The following is a 5,801-nucleotide window of genomic DNA, read 5'->3' as shown; positions in this document are numbered from 1 at the left end:
TTGCCGATTGGTTCCGGAGGTTTTGCGGCAGCGTCACGGGTTCCAGAGCCTTGCTACTCGAAGGGTGGTCTTGGAGACCAGCAGCATTGAGCCTCCCTGGGAGCTTGTAAGAAATGCAGAATCTCAGGCCTGCATTTTGAAAAGCTGCTTTCTGGTGATTTGCATGCATATTGAAATTTGAAAAATGCTGTTCAAAGTTTCCACACTTACTTGCTAAGAGATCTTGGACACATTACTTAACCACAAAGACACTTCAGCAAGTATCAAACAAAGCTCCTACTTCAGACACCTCAGAGGGCTGTTGTGGAGATTAAAAGCGTTAATATACACAATGCCTACAATGACGGCCTTGAGTAAGACCTTGACAAATATTAGCTCTTAGTAATATGATGCTTAGTAAGACAAGTCGTTGAGTGTCAGACAGCTGTCTGAAGGGGCAGCCTACTGATAGGAGCATTCTTGAGAGCCAAAGCTTGAAAATCTAATTTGGAGATTCAGTTCAGGGAGTTTGTTTTACTAAATATGTGAGTCTCTCGCTCAGGAAAGATTCCTGTTTGTGGTCATCTTCACACAGGGCCTCACAACTAGAGCAGGGGCAGTTGGGAGACAGGGCCAGGTTCTCCCTGGCCTTCTTGTGAACTGTTTTGTATGTAAATTTATAATCCTGGGCATTTCTTCCTGATTGCTCTCAGTAAATGCCTCACGGTTTCCCTTCACTCGCTTTGTCGTCTTCCCTCTGATTTCCCCTCTTGCTTCTCTGTCCCCGAGATTGTCCCCTCCCTGCCCCCCCCCCCCCTCACCTCACCAGGTAGTTAATCCTGCTGGGTTTTCCATTTCTGGGCTTCTCTTTGTGAACTGAGTTGGGGGCTTTCAGACTGGTACAGGCTTGCGTGGGAAGATCGGGGAACGGAGGGGAATGTTTCAGCCCATGGGTTTGAAGAGCTCGCTTCATTGTCTACGGGGTTAGATGATGGTCTGAGCAGCCAGAACAGGTCGTTTTAAGCAAAGCTCTATACTATTAAGTAATGTGGAAAACTGATAATCCCACCACTAAATATCTTTGTATGTATTGTTCCATTTTGTTAAACACGTGTATGATTACCCTATCACCTCTTTGTCTGTTTGCCACTGTTGGGGAGGAAAATTTTTTTCTCTCCCCTTCTAGATTTTTCTGGCTGGTCTAGTAATTAAAGAACCATAAAGCAGGTTAACAGAAGAAAGAGCAATCCAGTTATGTACATGTAGATGCCCCAGGAAGATGCTGAGATCCTAGGACAAGTCGGATGGCTGAGGCTCCTGTGCTATTCTGAGCTAGGGAATAGCGAAGGGGCAGAGGGCAATCAGAAGGGCAGGCTCTGGGAAATGCACCATTCAGTGGTTTTGTCATTGTGCAAACAGCACAGAGTGTGCTGACGTGAGCCTACATGCTACTGCTTACCGCACACCTAGGCTAAGTGGCATAGCCTGTTACTTCTAGGCTATAAATCTGTATGACATGTTACTATCCTGACTATTTTAGGCAATAACAACACAATGGCATGCATTCGTGCCTCTAAACAGGGCAAAGGTACAGTAAAAGCATGGTGTAAATGATAAAAAATGGTGTACCTGTATGGGACACTTACCATGAGCGGAGCCTGCAGGAACAGAAGTGGCTCCGGGTGAGTCAGTGCGTTAGAGGTGAGTGAATGTGGTGACCTAGGACATCATTATAAACCACTGCTGGTTTTGTAAATGCTGTCCCAGAAGCCCTCCCCCGCCCACTTCTCCTAGGGTCAGAAATAAAGCATCGAAGCTGTTAGGGATGTTCCATGAACAGGAAGGTGAGCTGGATAGGTTGGAAATATCAAGGAGAAACCAGCTGGGTAGGACACCGATCACCATAATAGTGGCTATCAGGAGGGAGTGAGAAGTGGCCCGGGGATCAGTCGGAACAAGAAACCAAGGCCTCCCGGTGCTTACCGCAGGCTGTGTTCTTTCTTACAGAAAGAGGGGGCAGGGTAAACCCACCCCGTATACACCTCGGTCCAGGCCCTGTGCCTGGTCTGTATTGTGAATGGGGGGACATGGAAAAAACCAAAGAAATCAAGGTGGAGCTCTGGCTGATGTGGCTCAGTGGATTGAGTGCCAGCCTGTGAACCAAACGGTCACTGGTTCGGTTCCTAGTCAGGGCACATGCCTGGGTTGAGGGCCAGGTCCGCAGTTTGGGGCCAGGTGGCGTGAGAGAGGCAACCACACACTGAGATTTCTCTCCCTCTCTTTCTCCTTCCCTTCTCTCTCTGAAAATAAATAAATAAATTTTTTCAAAAAGAAAAAGAAATCAAGGTGGAGAGGTGAAGGAGTTGAAGGGACCGTCTTGTTCATGTGGTTTTGACGGTTGCACACTGGAGCTGCAGTCAGATTAAGGAACCTTGTGATGTTCATCAAAAAGAGGCTGCTTCACATGGGGCGGGGGGAGAACGGAGGCCTGGATACTTTGACTTTGGCAGTTTGGTTTCGGTCCCATTGATCCTCTGGTACAAAGGGCTCTCCCTGGCACTGAACTGATGGACGGAATAAAACTCATCTACGTGTTACCTTATTACAACCTGAAAATATTTCGGAGCTCTAGGGCAGACTGGCTCCATATGGCCACAGAAAGCTTTTACGGAAGTGGCAGAGGCACTTTCAGACCTGTTGAGGTACCTGTGATGGACCTGGGTCCTTGTACAGGGCCGTGGGTCCCCAACCAGGAATTTATAGCAATGACTTGAAGACCATCCAGCGAGGTCAGGGAGGGCTGCAGTGTCCTCTGACTACGTGGTGCTGGGGGGACAGGCTCCTTGGTGCAGAAACAAGTCAGTGGCTGACTAATCGAGATGTAACCTGTGCAGCCAACACTGAGGTATTGAGAGTGACAGGGGTCAGTTGCCAAGCCCCACAGATCCTGCCCCCATCAGAGACAAAAACCTTCCTGAACCAGAGATCTTTCCATTTCTTACAGGATATCCAGCTTCACCATAATCTTAAGGGATCATCATCACAGTATGAACTTTCCATCGTTGACAAGACGTCATTGTGCATCACATGTCTGCTGTGTGATGTTTGTCTTGCCCTGTACTTGGGGTTAAGACTTCAACATCTTTTGCGGGGGACACAATTCAACCCATTACACAGAGGAAGCATTCCAAAAAGCTAATGAGCTTATGAAGATAGGATCAAAATCATGAGCAATCACAGAAATGCAAACCAAAACACTTTAATTCTATTGCAGCCACAAACATTAAAAAGTTAGTGAGGCCAAGTGCTGGGTGGCATGTGAGGCTATTGAAATATGCGGGCTGTGCCGATATGTAGGGAGAGCAGACTGGAGCTGCTGTTCTGCAGAGCAACCTTGCAGTACTTGGCCAAATTTTTTTTTAAAAAAGGTCCTAGCACTTTGGCGTCTACAAATATATCCCAGACAAATTCTTAACCCACCACCACCATGGGACAGGCCCAGAAGTGTGTAACTAATCTTATTTTTGCTGACAGTGAATTGTAGGCAACTTGGATGTCCATCGAGAGAAATGATAGTAAATGTGAGAGTAAAAGGTGGGAATTCTATTACTTTCTTGGGAACCACCGAAGTTTTCTGGTGCAACTGTACCGTTTTGTTCCCACGGGCAATGCAGGAGGGGTCCAGTTTCTGCAGCACTTGTTATTTTCTGTGTTGGTTGGCTGGTTGGTTGGTTTTTAGTAAGAGCCATTCTAGTGGGTATGAAGTGGTATCTCACTGATTTGGATTTGTATTCCTTCTGTGAGTAATAATGTTGAGTATCTTTTCATGTGTCTCTCTTGCTATTTTTAAAACAACTTCTCGTATCCATAGTTGTTTCAAAATAAAAGGCTCACACATATATTTATATATCTATGTAAATTTAATATTTAATTCTACCTATCCATCTATCCATCCATTCATCCCTACACCCATACATACCACACAGTAATACATTTTTGCTAGACCACAGACAAATAAAAAGATGCACAGTAAGCAGATTAGAATGGTTGCCCGTGGGGAGAAATGAATGGGACTTAGAGATAAAAAGAACAAATGAAGCAACAGAGGGTTGCTGAGAGGGACAGAGATGATAATCTACTGTGAACTGAGGAGCGTAATTAACTGAACCCTTTTCACGTTAAGTGCCCCGAAGTTAAAATACAATAAAAAGGAAGGCAGAGAGGCCGCACAGTTATGCCAGCAGTCATCACCAGCCCTGCCCTGTCCCCAACTACAGCGCTTGCTGCTGTGGGAAGACTGGTCGGTGGCCTTCAGGCCTCCTTTTCACTGCCCCCTCCCTTCCTGCCCCCAACGAAGAAATTCAAGCTGGGAGGTGTGGAGATGGGTAAGGCTGGTGGTCAAAAGAAGGGTTGGCAGGAACAGCAGCCACTTGGCTCCCTTCCCCCCACCCCTCCTCTCCTACGTACAATCCACCAGCCCTACAGCCGGCCCTTGGATTTCCCTTCAGTAAAATTAAGGACTTCCTCTTCTCCAGAGAATTCATCTTCTCCCTTCTAGCTGCCACGTTCGCTGACATTCAAATTCAACCTTAACTTGGTCAACATTCCCCGGGCCAGCAGAGCCCCAGGCCCGGAGCCCTGCTGCCCCAGCCAGTAATGTGAGCTGCTGGTGGGCACCACCCTCGTCTGCAGGTGGCAAGAGTGGACAGGTTGTTCTTTAACAGGTGACCTCAGTTGGTCTAACGTGTGGGGAGGAAACCAAGGGCGGTTCATTTTTCTCGGGAAACTGTCACTTAGACAGCTTCAACCTTCTCTTTGACATTTCGGCATCTGTACTGCCAGCTGAGAGCAGTGGGCACAGAAAGAGGGGATTTATTAAAGGGTGTCGTCAATTTTTAAAAACACAAACAAAATTCAGAGAAGGTCGAGCCAAGGGTGGTAGGTTGGGAAGAGGAGAATAAAAGGCCTGTTTGTTTAAATTCCATTTAAATTCTTGGCTTCTATTGAATAAATACACTAATGCCACTTGCCAAAAATCAACTTCAAGAGCACGTCTGTGTGAGCCGCAGCCCAGAGGGCAGTATTGGAAAGGCAGACAACTCTTAGAGGGGTCACTCACCAGGAGGTGCCAGGAAGGGCTGATTTCCATTATTTACGTCACAGCAGGGACACTTCCTGGTCTGCCTCGTTTAGGAAATAAGGAGCTGGTGGTCTTGTAATTAAACAATGTGGACTGGTTTGGGGTGATAGCGCACCAGGACCACCGTGAGGAGCCAGTGTGGGCGGTGGGCTCAGCCATGCAGCCTGCCGCCTGCGGAGCTCACCGCGGTGAACATGCTGAGTCAGAATCCCTTCCAGGAAAATCCATTTTCTGTGGAGAAAAGGAATTTGGAGATTAGAATCATAACTTGGGCTCTGGAAATTTACAGGTGACAAACGCCCAGCAGGAGGGTGCCCCCTTTTTATTCTTAGTATCAGCACTCAGATTCAGAATAACAAACAAGTAAGTAGCTGGAGAGGGAAATAAATGAATTAAGGAGTTCAAACTCCATGTCCTGATTTACTTCAGAGAGCAAGTTTTCAGTATATAAATCAACCCTTGTTGCTTTTTTTTTGCCATTTAGGAAATTGCAAAAACAACGAAAATGTAGAAAAAAGTGAAAAGAATGTCCATTTGGGGGGAAAAGACCTATTGCATGTGTGTTGCTTCTCGTTATTCTCAATTCAACAGTCTTCATTGCTACTAGAAACCATAAAATGTTCATATATAATAGCCCATTTAGGCACGAATATAAGGAAGCGAGCTTTTAGTGACATGGCTT

The 5,801-nt window shown here is 46.5% G+C and overlaps 1 pseudogene; it reads left to right on the top strand.

The window, feature by feature from the left end:
• Positions 1-1,945: 1,945 nt before the first annotated feature.
• LOC119057591 (uncharacterized) lies at positions 1,946-2,070 on the top strand (annotated as a pseudogene).
• The last annotated feature ends 3,731 nt before the right edge of the window (positions 2,071-5,801 follow it).

The sequence above is a fragment of the Artibeus jamaicensis genome, unplaced genomic scaffold (assembly GCF_021234435.1).
Source record: "Artibeus jamaicensis isolate MK-2021 breed Jamaican fruit bat unplaced genomic scaffold, CSHL_Jam_final contig_354, whole genome shotgun sequence".
In the NCBI taxonomy this organism is placed as follows: Eukaryota; Metazoa; Chordata; class Mammalia; order Chiroptera; family Phyllostomidae; genus Artibeus; species Artibeus jamaicensis.
Note: the sequence above shows the minus strand (reverse complement) of the source record. Positions and strands in the feature narration are given on the sequence as shown.